Source organism: Sceloporus occidentalis, unplaced genomic scaffold (genome assembly GCF_023333645.1).
Source record: "Sceloporus occidentalis isolate IW3139 unplaced genomic scaffold, rSceOcc1.0.p SCAF_11, whole genome shotgun sequence".
NCBI classification, from domain to species: domain Eukaryota; kingdom Metazoa; phylum Chordata; class Lepidosauria; order Squamata; family Phrynosomatidae; genus Sceloporus; species Sceloporus occidentalis.
In genome coordinates this window covers 22,264,099-22,284,393 of record NW_028316991.1, presented here as the reverse complement: position 1 = coordinate 22,284,393, position 20,295 = coordinate 22,264,099, and positions in this window count along the sequence as shown.

Below are 20,295 nucleotides of genomic sequence, written 5' to 3'. Positions count from 1 at the left end.
TACGCCACTCAAAAGCCGATCACCATAAACAAATAAAAAATGAATGTCCAAAAAATGTCCTCTATAATTTATTTCTCAATTTGATTATAACAAAGTAGATGCATTTTGGCTTATTAGATAAAAGTTTACTGCTGTGAAAATTTATTCTAAGTGCTTCCATTACAAAGAAAATAATGAAATGGAATTTTTATTTCTTTTTTTTTTTTTATCTCAATGGGGATAAGATGCATTGAAGGAATATTGCACTTTGCAGTCGTGAAGTCAAATGCAGAGCAAAGTGAGAACATTTTAGCATAGAAACAACATGAATAATTAAACAGGATGGGAGAAATGCGAAAAGGTAAGGTAATCGGATGAAGTGATATGGTAAACATGGACCAAAGCATTACAGAAGCAGAAATAATAGATCTTTTCCCAGATATTTGTATACATATTGTATCTACTTATATGGGGAGTAATATGTATTGTCAAACAGAGAAAATAGTAGAGCGACAGTAATCCCAGTCGGATAATGTGCATAATAAAGAATTTGTCTGCGTTTTCCCGAAGGATCAATGATGGCGCAGAATTTGACGTATGTATTGGATTGAGAAGGAAAAGGACAGATAGAATGAAGGAAAGGGAAGGATACAATAATGCGAAAACGGATCAAATAAGGGGAAAAAAATCACCTGCTTGGATATCCTTTATTTTTAACCCCTTAATGACAAAGCCCTTACCTATACGGGCTCAAAACGCATTGTTCTTAAGGGGTTACTGAATCTTTTCTATCATTCTTAAAGGTATCACTGCAAAGGTTTTCTTGCGTCCAAATGTGACTAAACATTTGCATGGTCCAAGGGCAATGGCATATACCGGCCTTGGGCAAAAGGTCCAGGAGGGTGGCAACCCCTCTGACGCACCCAATGGCTCTTTTGGGGCGATCAGGGTCCCTGTAGGGACTGATCTCCGCAACCTGACCAGTAACATGATGGAGGACTATGCCAAGTCGCCACTGCATCCATAGTGTACTTCCATCCTTAAAAGGCTGAGCGTGGGATATGGAGTCATACCCCAGCGCTCAGAAGAAGGATCATGGCGGATGATGGGGTTGCCCTGGCTGAAGTCTGGAGCAGGGCCGAAGATTAATTCGGCAAAGTCCTGAAATGAAACCGAGCCATTCAGCCAATGCTATTAGATGGTAGCCACAAGTACTCTTATTTGCATCTGTTGTGTAAAAATGCAACATTATTTTATTTTGATAATACTACAAATTCCGCTAGCGCTAATTGCAGTATGTTATTGAAGTAGGAGCTATTCACACACACAATATTGTCTCTACTTCGCTGACTACATTATATTTTGTTAAGAGCTAGAGCTCGAGAGGATTCCATAGCACCTGCTCGAAATATATGCTCTTATTGATGTTGGTATTCAATAAGTGAAACTAAGGGTATAAAATAAAGATACCACAGTATATAATTGCTAGAAAAAGACCAGACTCAGAATGTATGTTACATGGGAAAAAAAGAATTGGACAGTAGATTAGCCCCATTCGGCCCCCGTCTAATCTGCCTTTTTCCGGCTGTAAAGACTCAGACACCTTAATCGGTCGTTGGTCTCGTCTTTGATTCAGGAGCCATATGCCTATCCCACTCATCTTTAAATTCCCTCACTATATTAGCCTCTATCATGCCCTCTGGGAGGCTGTTCTACTTGACTACTTGTTTTCGGTAAACAAATTTAATTCCTTGCCCATTCAGTTCGGCCAAAAATCCGGGGGGCATTTTTTTTTTATTCGGGAACGAAATTAGTTGCCCGGTGCTCACTTTCTCTCTGTAAGGACTTACCTGCCTCTCCGGTCCTGCGCCGACCACGCGGCAAACAGGTAGCACAGCGCCACCGTGTGGTCAAAACATAATATAACTTCTTATAATCTCGGGACACGCCTCCTCCTCTCCCTATTTAAACCCGGACTTCCTCTTCTGGGTCACCCTTGGTTGGTGTATTTTTGCTATTTGCTTGCGCATTAGATTGTTACTGACTGCTCCGGTTTGACTTGGCTTGTTGACCTCGTTCCTGTCTCCTGATTCGGCTCCTGATTCCTGCTCGTCTGGTATTGATTCGGCTTGTTGACCTCATCTCTGGATTCTGATTTGGCTTATCCTGATTACCTGTCTGACCCGGTTGGTTCTCTGACTTTCTGGTTGGCCTGGCCCACTCCGCCATCTGGGGTCCTACCTCACCATACCATTACACTCTCTTTCTCATTGTATGAGGATCAGGAGAGGACATCACCACAAGCGGTGCCATATTGCCCTCAGTTGGCACTTTCGGTGACGTCCTCTTCCCCAATTGGAGGATTGGAGAGAATGTCACCACGGCACTCCCATTTTAGGGGGAAATTGCCGGGTTATGTCCGCGGAGATGTGGACAAAGAAAGAAGATACTAGATTAAGTATTAAAAATTGAAGGTAGAATGGAGAAGACAGAAGGGATAAGATAAAGAAAAGAACATGCAGAAGAAGAAGCAGAAGCGGAAATGGTCGGCAGAAATCGAAGTGGTGAACGAGAATGTAAAAATGAGAGAGTGTGGATTCAAGAACTTTCTGAGCTTTTCGTCGGGGGTCTGGCCTAGTTTTCGGTGCTTTGTACAAATTGCTGATTTTACCAAAATTCTGTAAATTTGCAACTCGTACGAATCCGAAAGCTAGCCTACTTCTATTACATCAGATCTTCTGATTATTATTATTAATTGTTTTATATAGTGCCATCAAATTCCGTAGCGCTGTACAATGGGTAGATTATGACGTCATGTCCTCAAATCTTCATAATGTACACAGAAAACATTCCTTAAACCACATAACATTTATTTTGAAGGGCCTTTCCATGATGCATTAGTATTGTTACTTTATTGTACAATAAAAAAAAAACCTCATTATTAGGTTAAATTTTTTTCGGCCCCTTGACATATATTACAGGTACGAGGCCAAAAAGCATACATCATGGTAGAAACAGCCGAAGTCACCATCAGCGTAGCAGACCGAAAGGTACTCATTTACCAACCCACTCTAACCCCGGCTTACTTAAAGACTACTTGCTATCAAGAACAGGTTTTAAAAGCAGCAGCCTGCTGTTTCTTGCCGAAGGTCATAGGGACAGAAGGCCATTACGCGGTAATTACTATTTCTTGATTTCAAAAATGATTATAGGGTATATTACATTAAAAAAAATATGCATTTCTTTCCGGCACTCCAAACTCCTTTTTCGCTTGTCAATCATTTTCCGACTTCAGTCACAACAGAAAATAATAGCTATCTCTTACATTTTCTTATCTGGCAGACAGAATTGCTTTCTTATATGACAAAGTAACATTATAACGTATTTAATATAAAAAAAAAAAAGATGTATAAATTCCAGGATTATCTGTGTTGTATTTTTTATACACCCTTGCTTGTTTTATTCTTCTTTTACTGAGATCAGACTATAGTTATTTCATTCTGCGTTTGAAATACTCACCTTGACTCCGCTTAGTCTGCAGACTAACAAGAATTTCCGCCGTAATGTTTTGCTAAGGAATGTTACATAAGCTGATAAATTAGAATGGTTTGTACTCTATTTCTTTCCCTTCCATTCGCTACATTAATATTGATTATTTGGAAGCTGAGTAGCTTTGGCCCTAAAGACTTGAAGTTGATATGGATCATTCGTTGGAACAATTGACTTGAAGTTTACAGGACGTTACAGATAAGGTTTGTGTCGGCAAAAAAAAAAAAAAAAAAAGGTAACATATGCATTCGTTTTAACTAAATATAAAACTAAAAATAAATATTAAAATTAAATATAAAAAATAAATATAAAAAATAAATTTAAAGACATTACATTTATTTGAATAGCGTCAGCAGATTCTGTTGCACTAAATATAAATACTAAATATAAAACGCAAATATAAAAAAGTAATTTGTATGTTGTGCTATTAAGGAGCACTTTTAGGTGTAATGTTTTTTAAATCAGACACCAGAAGCAAGTGGGGACATCACTGGAAGTTGCTGGGGTTTTGGTCGAGCCACCTTGCGACTCTCCAATTCAGAGCGTTGCCAAGTGGCCATGTGGGAAGTATGATGGTCCATTGATTTTACAGCTCCCTGGGCTGGAACCACGCTGGCCCCAAAAGTGAGACATTGGGGCTGCCACCCTGGATTGTCCTGCAAAAACTGGGACTGTTGGGAGGTATACAATTGCACTGCCGTGGCTATATGGACAAGAGACAATTGTTAGGTTTTTGTAGAATATGTTGTGTAATTAGTTGACGCAAGTGTGATTAAAGCACCCATTAGGATATTAAATGTGCATATTAGTTACACGGGTACACATGGTACACGGGACAGGGTCTGCAGCTTGGGTGAGTACTGGGCATTAATATTGGCTATTAATGAAATCCAACCAAACTAAACCATGGAAATTTGGCAGATAAAAGTCAGATCCAGACTGGGCTACCTGGCACACCAGGCAAATGCCAACACCCCATATTCATTGAAATAATAAAATAAGGACTGCAGCGTTGAGGTCTCCACCGCTCTCTCCCGCAGTCTCCACGGAATCTTATTTATTGCAGGTTTATAATCCACAACATAGCACACAGCAGGGGTACGTAAGCCCGAAGGGAAACATGAATGTAAACGCAAAATTCTGGCTGCATCATAAATATTCCTTTACATTTTATTTTAATTATCAACCATTTTAACTGCTAAACGCAAAAAAATCACTAAATCAAAGCAACGCCTTCTGCAGATTCAGATGAAACCGATGGGCAATACTTTTATCTTTTCTTTATATCTGATCAGGGTAACAAAGGGGATGGGTGGCAAAATTTGGCATAGAAATCCATGTAAGGAGCACAGAAAGGACCCAGTTACTATGTAATGCTGCTTAATGTCCTGTTTACTACAATGCCTGGGGGCGGTGAAAAGAAATGCAAGTAAAACTTTAACACAATAGTGGCCCAAAATATTGAAATCAGAGCAGTCCTGTCCCACTTGCCAGCCCTCCCTTGACATAAATGATAACTCACTGTACCTTGTGTCTCTACGTCGCACCTTCATACAACGTTCTTTCAGCACACAATTCACATAACGTGACTAGATGTAGTCATTTGCAGCTTGGCAAAACCTGAGTAGATCCATTAGGCTCAGAGAAATCAGAGGAACTTGCCTGATCAAGCTATCATTGTCATACCTAGCCCAGTCTGGGCCATCATTTTGAGCTAGTTATCCTGGACTTGGTGAACATAATGGAAAGGCTACTCATGCTCTAGGAGAAGTCACTTCGTGGCTACATTGAGAAGAGATAGTGAAGCCAGTCTGTGTTCAAGTTGGGTTAAAGCTAAATGGTGGCTTGGACTGGCTGTCGGAACAGACTCAAGTCAGGTGCTGCCAAGCAAGTAGGAGCAGCTAAAGTGCTTTCATCCCTTCTACCTTTGGGTTCTTACGCACATCTTGAAGGACACAAGTACATGCATCTTCATAGAGTCCACTTGGTTAATGGGCTCAGTGAGCTGGGCCAAAATCTGGCCCGGCCCGTTTCAGCTCGTGCCCAACTATGGCTGACTAGCCCGGTGGCTTGTGGCTAGTACACTGATACTGCTGACAAAATCTGGTCCTACGAGTATAAAAACTGGTCCGCGAGTATAAAAACACATGTTTCGCCGTGCAATTTGGCCAGACGGACTTATAGTACCAGGGCTACTAAGTCATCCCCCCTGCAATTTGTTTTAAAATGTTAAAAAATACAAATATTTAAATAAAAAAAAATCGAATTAAAACCGAGATATCACAAATTATACGAGTTTTTGATATGTGGCAGGCCCCGTGGAAATGGCAAGGAATGGTTTGCGGTTGCTATGTGTCAATCACTGTAGTGGTTTAATGGTAATTGCACCCTTTTTTATACTTTTCCACTGAATGACAGGTTAAGTAGGTATAAAATGAGGACGGTGTATTGTATGGCGTTGGTTTAGTGATCATACATGTATTTTTTACTCAATGCCTGCTTTTATGTGGCCTAATTAAATCCCTGCCAAAAGTATGTATTTTATCAGCATGTGGTAGTAATTATCTCATAGTGGTTTTTTTTTTCTGGCCATAGGCTTAATATGTAATTGTCACGGAACCAGAGATTTTTGAAGAAAATAAGAAAAAAAATTTAACTGTTATATTTGATATTTTTCTAATATTATATATGATCATTCCTAATATTTTGAATGCCTCAAAATAAATCTTTATTCACATAAAAAATTTGCCCCATTCATAATTTTTGCCACAGACACTTGTCATGTGACAAAAAAAACCAGATGCTGGTAAGATGCATATATAACAGGGGCGTCCAACATGCAGCCCGCGGGCCAAATGCGGCCCGCATGACCTCGAGGTGCGGCCTGCGTGAGATCGGCAGCCAGGATCACAAGAGCCCTGCTGCTTACTTGTGGGAGGGTCTATTCTCTGCTTCAGTCCTGCCTCCTCTGTGTGGAGAACGAGGGAGGCCGCGCCCCCTGCTGAAGTCTGTGAGCAGCATCAAGAGCTGTAGTAGGTAAGGGGGTGGGGGAGGTTGTTTGAATGAGTAAGCCTGTGAGGGAATGAATGTGTGAATGAATGAGTATATGAATGAATGAGTGTGTGTGTGTGATAGCATGGATGTGTAAGTGCTGGAAACTAGGCATGATGGGACTGTGATTGCTGTTAGCAATCACACTCCTATCATGCTAAGTCAGACAGTACATGCTGAAACCTGGCTAGCTGCCCCCCTTGTGTATTGATGCTGCCAGCAGTATGGGGTCTGCACTTACAGCCACCCTGTACCAGCATGTACTGGCTGACTTGGCATAATAGGAGTGTGATTGCTAACAGCAATCTGCTAACAGCAATCACAGTCCCATCATTAGGTTCCAGCATTTACTGGTTGCCTGGGTATAAAAAGAGTGTGTTTGCTGTTAGCAATCACACTCCTATCATGCCAAGTCATATTGTTGATTTTTTTGTCCAATTGTGGTGTGTTACTTTTAATAAAAGTGTGGTTACACACTAAAATTGGACAAAAATTACTGGTACAATGCCCAGCCAACCAGTACATGCTGGAATCTGGGTATGCCTGAGATTGCTGCTAACAATCATAATATATAATTTTTTTGTACAATTTTGGTGTGCAACTTACTTTTATTAAAAGTGTGTGTGTGGGGTCATTTTCGGTTTTGGCTAAGTGAACCCTGAATTTTCGGTTTTGGTCCAGAATTTTCATTTCGGTGCATCCCTAAAATAAATAGAACTATTTCATTTTAACTTATCCAGAATCCTGAATTTGTAGTCACAAAACTTTCTAGGCCCAGAAATCAGTGAGAGGAAAAGTAAAGGTTTTGTGTCGTTTACTTTATTTTAATCTGCATATCTTATTAAAGGCCATATTTTCACACAGTGAAAAATGAGTGCGGCCCGCGCACGGATACAATTCTGATGAAGTGGCCCACTGCAGAAAAAACTTGGACACCCCTGATATATAATATATAATATCTTTTGTGCTAAACTAGGAAAATTTGGAATATCCTAAAACAAGATAGTCCTTAAGTCCTTAAGCGTAAAAAAAAATCGTTTAGGGATTAATATTGCACAGCTGCTAGAAATATATAAAAAAATATATTTTTTGTAGACTTTTTGGGGATTTATAGAAATAAGACAGCCTTAGCAGCAAAGTCATTCATAGCGAAAAACAAAATGTACGTTCCTATTTTTAAGTGTGACAAACTTTAGTTACAGTAACTGAACAGAGGCTCTTAAAAGAAATGAGTGCACCCTGCAGAATATCCATTGTCGGAGACAAAGGGGCATTCTCCTTGGAGAAGGGCAGGATTTATCAGTAGAAGGAGCGAAGTTTTGCTAAGTCAGGAGCCGTCACCCGCGTTGATGGCAGGTAGGAGGGGAGGCAGGCTGTGCGGTAGCTTATTATGGAAAGAAAGATTTTCTGACCTAGTGAATCGAAACAAGGCATTTTTGATTGTTATGGTGGCAGTCTAAATGATGATAGCCATGGAGTCTTCTTCAAAGATTGTCAGCCGCGTATGATCTTCATTCGCAAGGTCACTGAATTCCCTCTCTCGTTTTTTTTTTTTACTCAGTGTATTTTTTACCCTTTCCAGCTAGCTAACACCAATATTCCTGTTAACTTCAGCTTGGTTATTATTAGGATTAATTGATTTATAGAGCTCTAGCGTTAAAATGATCAGGGGAAGTCTTAGGGATCTTAATATGTGGGGATCGGAGAAGGAGGATGCGATAGAAACATTGAAATACTTACGGGAGGGAAATTTGTGTCAAAAGAGGAGAAATGTTAGAACAAGAGGCCATCATTTAAAACGAATGGGTCACATGCTTAGATGTAATGCAAGGAACTTTTACTGAGAGGGTGGTTGATAAATGGAGCAGCCCCCAATCAGACATGGTAGAGGCTAATACAGTGAACATGCATGGGATAGGCATATGGCTCCTGAACCAGACCAACGACTGATTAACATTGGAGTCTCTACATTGGGAAAAATGAGCCGACAAGATGAGCCAAATGGTTTTTATCCAGGGGTATAACACACACAGGTAGACGCACCCTTACATACCCAGACTCACACACTAACATACTCAGACATACACGCATAAATACCCAGGCAGACACACTCACACTAACATACCTAGGCAGACACACACTAACATATCCACACAGACATACACAATAATATACCCAGACACACACACTAACATACCCAGACAGACACAAACTAACATACCCAGGCAGGCACAAACTAACATACCCAGGCAGGCACTCACATACATACCCAGACACACATATACATGCAGCTCACTTACCCTCCAAAGCCCCACCCTGTATTTGATGCAATACATTGTATAGCGTGCGTAAGTGTTAGCATGAGTGTATGTGTGAGTTTGTGTGTTAGCGTATAATGTTGGAGTGTCAGGGGTGAGCCTAAGGTTAGAGGATCCTTGGAGGTGGAGAGAAGGAGCAGGAGAAAGAATATGTGTGTACAGTCCTGGAGTGAGTGGGTGTTAAAGTGAGTTTGGGTGTTAGTATGTATGAGTGTTAGTTAAGGGCTTTGAAGAAATACTTCAGCCAGACGCCACTAACCTAAGCTTGCCTCTGTTCTCATGAGGTGTGCTTATGGGAGGATCTTAAGGCGGAGTGATGGGTGGACAGTGGGATGGGCATGGGGGTGGATAGTGGGATGGGGGTGGGTTGATAGGAGGGGTTATAGGGGACCCTCCTGTATAAAGTGGGCCCTAAGATTTCTGATGGAAGTAATTCAAATTGCAAAATTCGCTTTAAATTAACTTGTACGAAAAATGTACGAATGCCCGATTCCTCTTAATATCTAACTCTTCGTATATTAGTGATATTAGTAAAAAAAAATAAAAAAATATTATGTTACGAAGTATACCCGTCTTAGAAAATACAGTAAAAATCAGTTCCAAACCATGCCAGTTTCTCATTATCAGTCCCGCTTTTTCCTCCTTAACTAACTAGCTATTACTTACTAAGTAAGTTTTAAGGTTTTTAAATAAATACGAAAGAGTGGAGAGCTCAACAATTTAAAAAACAAAAAACAAAACATAAGTCAAAGAAAGTAATCATAAATCAAAAAAGTAGTCTGGTTGAAGTACAGCTGGTAAAAGGGTTCCCTGCGGTGAAAACCTTTATAGAGCAGTAGGCAAAAACGATAAACCACGTACATTCTAAATATAAACAGAATGTTGTTTTCTTTTTTATATTTAAAGTGTGTGTAGTTTTTCATTTTCCACCGGCTTACTAGGTTGGGCTGCAGTATCCTCCATATCTCAAACATAGACATATAGAATTTGACAGCAGATAAGACCTACTAGTCTGCTTGTTTTTCCTGCTACAAGACATCCAATAGAATGTTTCCCGTTTTAAAGCAGAGTTAATAACTCTAGAAGGACGGTGTACGTTCCAAAATGGCGCAAGACACTCTGATGGAATCAATGCTCATTACTTTATATTTAGAACAGGTTTGGAAATGTGTCCCCAGTGTGAAAAACTCCATTGTAATCTAATCTGTTTTCCAATAAAAGACTTGCTTTGAATTTTTTTGTTTTCTAGAGCGTACTCTTTTTTTTTCCCGCTGTAAAACACAAATAAACAAATCAATATGGTTGTCAGCCACTTAGTAATTCTAAAATAACCATAGGTTAAAATATCGTCGTGGGAATTTGTGAAAGGGGTATAGACGCAGCTGGTAATGCAATGTGTCTCAGTCTGCGGTTCTAGGTTTTTTTACACGTGGTGGCTTATGGACCAGAGATCAACAATTTTGCTGAGTGTCTCAAGCATGAAACTTATCAGGTTGTTGACTTTGAAAAGACAGACATGGGCATTGTGGAAAGCATTGCAGAGACAAATTCTGGGGTCCAAGAGGGCTCTGGTGGAAATTTATACTCGCCAGATCCATATGGGGTCTGGTGTTGTGAGGGGGAATCTGCAGATGGGTCGCAGTAGTAGGCATCAAAACCCAACCCAAGGTGCCATACCTACATGATCCATGATCAGAGCTCGACTTATGGTACAGGTGCTGAGGCAGATCCAGATGGCAAGCAGGCAAACCGAAGCGAAGGACAGGGATACAAGCATCCCTGGGAACTCTCTGGGAGCAGCATTGCGGCACACCCCACTCCCAGCCCACCGACGTCAGTGGGAGCTCCTACCCACCCCATGGGTATCCGGAGCCAGAGATTTCCCATGTCTGGACACAGGCAAGCATGAAACCAATTACAAGGGAACTGGAGGCATACCACGGTGGCTGCCCACAAGATACCCAGCCTGACACAGAGCCACCAGGATTGGCTTTAGTTGGGTTCATTCACCAAAAGGATCATTTGTAGAAGAGTTGTTGTTGGCAAGTTCCTTCAGTATGAATAACCGGACTGGCCCAGTATAACATATAATTAAATGGCTGAAGAGGCCTTCAAGGGATCTGGCTGATATAACTATACATTATACAGGGCCAGCCAAGCTCTTCATAGAGCAGAAGCTCACTGGAGCCGTACCTTCATACTATATATCAAGGAGCTGAATGTATTCCAAGCCATAAAAAAGGGTATTTTAATAAAACTGAATGCTAATGTAGGCATGTCCAAAGTGACTAAAGGCCATGATCATGCAAACATCTAGACCTGGCAAAGCTCTGTGGGAGTTACCATGGAAACATCAGGATTTTGTCTCAAACTCCTTTTTTCACAGGAGTTTAACGAGGCGGAAAATGCTTTCGTCCACCAATTTTTGGTGGGTAAAAGTTTTCTAACAGTTCTACAGAGAGCAGCAAGCACCTTTTATAGTTTTATATCATCGTGTGAGGTTTTTTTTTCACCTAAATGCCATTATAATAACCATTTTTATGATATTGGGAAGGGCATCGAGCTAAAGAAATATAAAAAAGTAAGATAATATTTTATCTTTAACAACAGTCATGTTAACCAAAACACCCTACAGGTCTATAGTTACTGCAAGAAAATATATATATTTGAGGCTAAATTTCTATCATTTTTTTAAAGCGTGCCTTGGGTTGTTTCTGAGATAACAGAGATATAGTGCAAGATAAAAACGTGTTCTAATTTAGAATGTAGACTGTTCCTGTATAATCTCTTCCTCTGCTACCTGTTTTCTATACATTTCATTTATCTAGTTGATTAAAAAAAATGCATCTGTGCATGACCAAAATATCAGTAAAAAATTTATAGAATAAACATAACTGGTAAAATGATAGATTTTTGTTAAAGTGAGTCCGTCCGCAGGGTGGATGTCTTCTTATATACTCGAGTCTATAGTATAGTGAAAAACCTTATTTTTATATATGGCTTTCTATACGGAAGTGCATTGTGGGTATTCTTATGAAAAAATGGTGAATCGTGTTCATCCAAATCAGGGTGGACTGGCAATGGGCAGGCATTCCTGGCACTTTAAGGTGGTGGCCGCTTAATGATGACAGCTGGATATGCTCTGACGCACGCTACTTTTTCTGCTCGACCAAAGTGAGGCTGGGCCTACACAGTCTCCCGGTCAGGCTCTGCTTCCTCAGATCTTCCACAGCTTCCTCCTTGTCTATGCAAGAACAGCGACATTTGGTCACGCCCCTTCCCCTCCCACTCCCCTACTACTTAAGGTTATATGGAATTAGCCACACCTCCACTCATGGCTAACCCAACCCTTTACAAAGCCACTCCCCCAGAATAGGAAGAACTCCCAGTGGCCTACCCTACCAGTATCAGCTTCATTCATGGCCACTCAACAATGTCCTCTTGTGACATCTGAGCTTTATGATACTGGATGAATAGATGCCGAGAAATGAACTGTACAAGTCACAGCCATTCAGTTATATTAATAACTGAAATGAAATTAATCCAGATATTATGTATCATATCAAATCAATAGTCCACTAAACTGAGCGGCATATTAAAAACAATATACGTCTGGAAGCCCTTTTTTTTTTTTTTTTTTAAAGTGGAGGAGAGAGAGTGCCAAGTGGTTTTCGCGTACCAAGTTGTCAGTACCCGCTCGGCGCCCCTCTCTCTCCTCTGCGAGCCCTCTAGCTCGGTCTCGGTGCCAGCTTGTAATGCTGAGCACGCGGAAGATGACGTCATTTCCAGCACTCAGCATTACAAGTTGGCACCGAGACCGAGCAGGGAGACTCGCGCAGGACTGCTGAAAGGTAGGGGGATAGGGTAGATAATAGGGAGGCAGGGAGAGGAAGGGTAGATAATGGGGGGCGGCATTTTAAACTTCGCCCCAGGCGGCATTATGTCTTGGGCCGGCCCTGGTCCCATCCCCTACATAAAACACCCCCTAGAAAAGGGAGCGCTCCAGGTGGCTTACCCAGGAAAGTTCATAGGCATTCATTTAACATATGCTTACTAATTAGGCTTGAGGTTATGCTTGATTAATTTAAAATGCTGTCCCTAAAAAGGTCTTTTTATGCAACACCATGATACCTTTTCGTGGTCTGTGCCCTTTAAATAGCACAACGTATAATTTATTAACCCCTTCATGACAAATGCATTGTTTTTAATGGGTTTAAGGACAACCCATTGTACTTAAGGGGTTAAAACTGGTTTCCTTTAAGCAGAAAACACATTTTCTTTTTACAAGCTACCAAACTCATTTTTTTCCCCTTACCCTGAATGGTCAATAATTACATTTATTATGCAGCACAAATTTAACGAACTGTGGTGTTTTCAAGGTGAATTTCTAAATATCCACTTAATTAGGCTTTTATGATTATTTTCCTTGTCAGGCTTAGTTGTTGCTAAGAGGATAATCCATATCAACATCCACCAGTAATTGAAAAGGCTTAGGGATTTTCAGCCGATACTTTCACATTCAGTTCAAATAGTAGGCAGTCGTCTTGAGAGTCCTCGAATGAAGTGAAGCTATTGATCCAGAGGTTTTTTTTTATATACAGAATAAAAGGTTTAAGCCCAATTTCTGGCATACGACGCAACTCCTTTCAGAGAGCTGATGTGGCTAATTTACATATTTTAGTTGTCAGGCTACCAGTTTCGTCAGTAAAGAGATAATTGCTGGCCAATTATGGTTGGAATTTAAGGTATTTAAGGGCTCAACCGAAGTCTTTTTTGAAAAAGGCTAATAGCAATTAACACAAAATTAACCTACTAGAGGTTAGAAAATTGGGAATCTGTGGTCAATGTGCAGATAACCTCCAATATTAACCTATGATGTCATCAGAATCACTATGAATATTAAAATGCTTCCTTTATCCTTCAGCCACCGTGTGGACTTTTGTTGTTTTTTTTTTTATAGTGTCAAAAAACTATAAGAAAATAGGATATACAATACAAAGTATTTTATAATAACAATACTAATATAATAGATGTATACAGTACTGCGCAAACGCTTTAGGCAGGTATGAGCTAGTGCTGTAAAGTAAGAATGCTTTATTTTTAGTAATTAATGAACAGAAGGAAAATCTAAATTAAATCAATATTTGGTGTGACCAGCCATTGTTTTTAATACAGCATCAATTCTTCTAGGTTCACTCGCACACATTCTTTTTTTGTTTTTAGAAACTCGGTAGGTAGGTTGTTCGGACCATCTTGGAGAACTAACCACGGTTCTTCTGTGGATTTAGGCGCCTCAGTTGCTCCTCTCTCTTCCTGTAATCCCAGACAGACTTGATGATTCTGAGATGAGGGCTCTGTGGGGGCCAAACCATCACTTCCAGGACTCCTTGTTATCCTTTACCCTGAAGATAGTTCTTAATGGCTTTGGCTGTATGTTTGGGGCAGTTATCATGCTGCAGAATACATTTGGGGTCAATAAGATTTCTCCCTGACGGTATTGTGTGATGGATTAGTATCTGCTTATAATTCTCACCATTGAGGAGACCATTATTTCTGACCAAATCCCAAACCCCTTTTGCCGAAATGCAGCCCCAAACTTGCAAGGAACCTCCACCATGATTCACCATGTTGCCTGCAAACCTTCACTCTTGTACCGCTCTCCAGCCTTTCTGCGAAAGAAACTGCTTTCTGCTACAGCTAAATATTAAACATTTTTACTCATTAGTCCAGAGGACCTGCTACCATTTTTCTGCACCCTAGTGTTACATACCTGCAATCTGGGCGCTCGTCTTCGACATCTTCTCAAGGAAGGGGGAGACCTCCTTCCTCCTCGCTGCCGCTGCAACCACCGTGGAGAAGAAGGAGACCCCCATCCACCGCACAACCACTCCAGTAGTGCCAATACGGTGAAGAGGGAGACCCCCTCCCCACTCCAGGAACGCCTCAGCCACAGCCTCCACGAAGAAGAGGGAGACCCCCCGTCTTCTCCGTGGAGGCTGTGGCTAGAGCGGTTGTGAAGTGGAGGGGGGGGTCTCCCTCTTCTCCGTGAAGACCACTTCTGAGTGTACCAGGGTCCCACTGTTTTCTGCCAATGCTGAGCTGATGGGGCTGCTGGACACCTTCCGCTCGCAAAGGGACGTAAGCATTATGTGTCTTTTATCTACTGCACTAAGTTTCCTTGGCCGACCACTGCGTCTATGATCCTCAACATTACCCATTACCTGTTCTCCTTCAAAAGGGCTTGGACAGAACATCTGGAATCCCCTGTCTGCTTTGAACTTTCTGCTTGGGAGAGACCTCCCTGATACCGTATCACTACCCTGTGTCTTGTTGCTGTGCTGACTCTTGCCATGACTTTCGACATTAAACTGTATTCAGCAACCTCACCTTGAGAGTTTGGCGATTCCTCACCCAGATATTATTCCTCTTACACAACTATTTCTGTTTCAGTTAATGATTGTGTTACGACTTAATCGATGATGATTAGCACCTTCCTAAAACAACACTATATATTTATATAAATAATTATTATTAATAATAATAATAATGTGTATTAGGGAATCACGAGGAAAATATATTGAGTTCTCACCCACCCTCACGATGGTGTATTCTATAGAAGAGATCATGGAATTTATCTTTTACTGGGATGAATAATTCCAGCACAAAGTAAAAAAAAATCCTTTTATAAAATATGCACATTTCATGTCTGTTACATAATTGCTTCCAAGTATACCGTTCGTATCTAGAAAAAGACTCGTCGTCTGTGTTTATTTTTAGGGTTTCAGGGATTTAGGGTGAATCTCTTACCTTTTGATGTGAATATTGAGCCAGATTCTTTTAAACTCATAAAATAAATAAACTATAATGAATGAGTATAAATATGTATTAGGATGTCATTAAATATTGAGAAGCAATATTATAAAAATTGGAGTCATGAAGTCATCGATATCTCAGCCAAGCAACATGGGGGGGAAACTTTCTTTTCTCTCGTAGAAATTATACATGAGATTGGTATAAAATAAATGTTCCTTACAGAATAAACATGACAGATGTTATTAATTTCGATTTGGGACGATAACAGACAAATATTGCATTTTACAGTGGGGGGAGGTAGCTATGTAGCGCACACTCTTTGATCAAGTGGCAAATCAAGGCTGTTAAGATGTATTACTGTAATTAGAAAAGGCAGGATACACTCAGTGGGGCGGAAAAAAATAAAGTGCAAGTAAACTCCAGACCTACGGCACAAAGTAGCATTCTGGAACACATAAGCCACTTAAATCCACCTACTTTCCTTATAGTTTTTACAATAAACGGTTTTAACCCCTTAAGGACAATGGGCGGTCCCTAAACCCATTGAAAACAATGCATTTTGTCATTAAGGGGTTAAAACGAGTCATATTATGGTGCGGCTCAACCTATCATATACATTTTACTATACGTGAGCTCCTTATTTTCAGGTGGTCCCTATTGAAAAATATTGGGGGAATTCTGTAGAATTCTTTTTGACTCTTTTGCCCCCACTATTTGCCTCGAAGGAGATGTGTTTGGCCACGTGATGTCCTCACTAACAGTCGGCTCCAGCTCTAGCTCAGTGAGCATTCTGGGGGGATCTAGCAAGACCCCCTTCTGTGCACGTGCAGAAAATGTCCCCGATGATTTTAATGGGATCATTTTCCTGCCGCTGATTTAAGAAGCTAGTCAGTGGAGTCAAACAGTGGACCACCGAGGAGGTTCTACTAAAGCTCTGGAGCGGCAACTTCTCCTTATCCTTTTTTTTTTCTTTTTGGGACGTATACTCGTAAAATCAAATGTTAGACCATGATCTCACATCCCAACATTTCTTCTCCTTTTAAATATACTCCCTGTTCAATCCCACGGATCTTCGCCTTATATTGTGAAACAATTTGATAACAATTATTTGTTGAACTTGTATGTGTTTCCCAAAACGTTGCGTGGACTGTGCCAACACTGGTGGTCATGTGATATCAACATCACAACGTTTTTGACACAAATGTCCACGTGATTTTCCAGAATCCAGCCTACCTGGACTGACATTTTAACATCTTACTTGCCAGACTCGTGCACAAGCCATTATTAAAATCTAAAAACCGAATAAACAAACGGAACATATCTAGTATCCTAAATATATTAAGCACCAGGCAGTCACGCCTCTTTGACCCGCTATCCAAATAATACTTTCTATTCTATTTAGATGTCACAGTTGGGTCATTTGGAGGACTAAGATTGGTTGTAGGAGGCTGTGATGTAATATATAGAGTAGAAGCGTTGGAAGAATGACAGGACTCTGTTTCTAAGCAGCACTGGTATCTCAATAAACCTTTAGATTGAGTTTTTAAGTGACGGGGAGAGTTGAGTAGAAAAACAAAATGGCAGATGGGTTTCTTTTACTTCTCTTTGCGTGATGCAGCACTTATCTGGTGATATTTTATGAGGCACCCTAGGTGGTCCTTTTAAAGCTTGTCCATTAGAGCCTAAACAGAGACACATTTCCAAGGAGAATTATAAATGATTGCATCCCATCCGCTCTAAAAACCCAACCACTTTTTATTTTAGATTATGACTCAGACAGTTATAACAGTAGTTGAGACATTGCATAGGATATTTTAAGCTAAAATGTACTTTAGCACAAGAAAAATATTAAAAACAAAAGTTTTGGCAGGAGATTTCTACCCAAGGTATGGTACGGAGCTGATTTTTTATTATTATTATTATTATTATTATTATTATTTTTATTAATATTTCTTTAAAACAGATATTTGTTAGACTTTGGTTACCACGGGCCACCCGCCTTTCACTTGATCTTTCTAAAGCCAGCAGATTCGCCTAAGGCTATTGAAGCCTCCGGGTCACAAAATAATTTTTTTTTTATATATATATATATTTTCGGAAAATATGAAAGCTGAAAACTGATAATTTTACAAAGATTTACAAACATTTAATTACATTAGAAACTTAAAAGGGATTTAATAAAGCACAGGAGGGGAGAAATGTTAGAACAGGATGCCATGAAACGAAACTAGATGCTTTGATGTAATGTAACAGCCTTGTGCTTTATGGAGAGGGTAGTACATATGTGGAACAGCCTCCCAGCAGACGTGGTAGAAGATACTTTGAGCTGTTCTTATAATGTTTATTTGAACCCCCTTAAATAGATGTTAGTCGTGGTCTGAGACTCCACTTAATTTCCCCCTCTTCTACGTAGACATGATCGATAGGCATGTCAGGGGTCACAAGCCACAATACCACATTGAGAAAAAAAGACAAAAGCAACAGAGGGGGTGAGCAGCAGGGGACAAGGACATGACCGGACGTACAACAGAACAACTGTACTAAAGAACCAACTATTGATCACGAAAACAGAAGCTGATTCAAGAAGAAATCTAATTGCCATTGTCTGGTCAAGAGGGGTTTTAGTTGTTTTTCCAATTATTGCTTCTTTTTTTCTTTTCTTTTTTATTTTGGAACAACTGTAACAACAGGGATGCACTATAAAGGAGAAGTCCCGAGGAAAACATATTTTCCTCCTTGAACATAAAACCCATACTGTACCCATTACTGTACACAGTAATTACCCCCCAGCGCTGTACACAGTAATAACCCCCCAGCGCTGTATACAGTAATAACCCCCAGCGCTTTATACAGTAATAACCCCCCAGCGCTGTATACAGTAATAATCACTACAGTACAGTAGGTCGGCATAGAAAGACCTACTGTACTGTAATTTTTATAATTTTGTTCCAATAAACTCCTTTTATCTGCAGATCTGAAGGCCGCCATTGTTGTCAGTCAATAATAACATTTTTGTTGGGAGTTACGCTTCAATTACCAAATAGCCACCATGACCTAAGGCTTAGTAGAAAAAGAGCTAACAAAATAATTAATTTAAATAGCATTCTTATGAAATTTTTTGGTACAAATAAAGCAAGCAAGTGCACTATGACTGGACCTTTACTACAAACATTGGACATGACCAATAATTCACCAAAGCTCTGCTGGGTAGTGTGGAGCGTAGAGAGAGGAAGGGCTGTTGGATGATGGCTGTTGGATGAATAGTGTTGTGAGTGGTTGGAGGAGCTGCTGGATAGTGTGGTATGCAGAGGGAGGAAAGGAAATAAATGGAGAGGAAAGGAAAGAAAAAAAAGATAGAAAGAATGAATGAATGAATGAATAATGGAACTCTTGGTAGCAACTATCTCAAGTGCTTGGAGAAGAATTTGGTCATATGTGGGGAGTGCGGGAAAGGTCTAGACATCCCAAACTGAGAAATGCATCCCTCATTTTCTCCTTTTTCTCAGAAACAGTCATTTTTATATGCTTTTTTTCCCTTAAAAAACTGGCTTAAAATAAACAACATAACATATTAGTAGTAAAAGTATTATGTTATAGCAAAGAGCTAGATTCTGCGCATGCTTCTACAATAATCTCCGCAGGCAAGGATATAGGAAAGTAGGCAGAATTTGTCAGTTCTGGGAATGTTGAGTGCGTCATGACATCACAAGTGCTTGTGACACATAGAACTCACGGGAACAAGGGTTTAATATATATACTACTGTTACATTTTTTTTCCAGCTGTATAGTTTGTAAATTAAAATTGTTGTTTTTTTCTGTGAAACACAATAAGCTTTAGTAGTCCGATTCTCAATATGTATATAGCCATGTAAGCTCAAATATTATTCCGCAGAGCCGGTGAGTCATCCAATGCTGCAGAAATACTGAAAATGCCTCATTAGAGTCCTGTGTTGATATTAAGATGCCATATCTGTCAGAACATGAATCGAGAGACATAGAATTAGTGTCATATCAGAAGAACAAAACAAAAGAAAGATTCTCGGTAAGTGCATTTAGTGTCGCTATCATTGCACACAAACATTCTTTTCTGGAATCAGTTGGCGATGATCGCGTAGGATCGATGGTACCATCTGGTGTTAATTGAAGTGTTCTGTGATCCTGATTGCTTTTATGGAATGGGTAAGGCTGTAACTAGCAGGGGGCGAGAGGGGCAGCTGCCCCAGGTAATGCAAGGTGAGGGCGGCTTTAGAGCCGACATGGCAGCCCATTCTACTTCCATAGGATGATGTGACGTCAGCATAGGATGGGACTAGAGGACTGCATTGGGAGGTGGGTCCCGTGGGTCAAGTGGCACCCGCCAAAAACTTGCGGCGTGGGCGGTCTTGCTGGGGCTGCGGGAGGCAGCGGACGGTCAGGCACTGTACCTGTGGGTCCCGGTAATCCCGCGCAGTCCCGCAAGGCTGCCTTCTCGCTGCTCCCTTACAGTGTCTCCTCTCTTGCTCCGCCCAGGAACAAAATGAAGTCACGTGATGTGACATCACTTCCCGTGACTCCGCCTTGTTCCTGGGCGGAGCAAGAGAAGAGA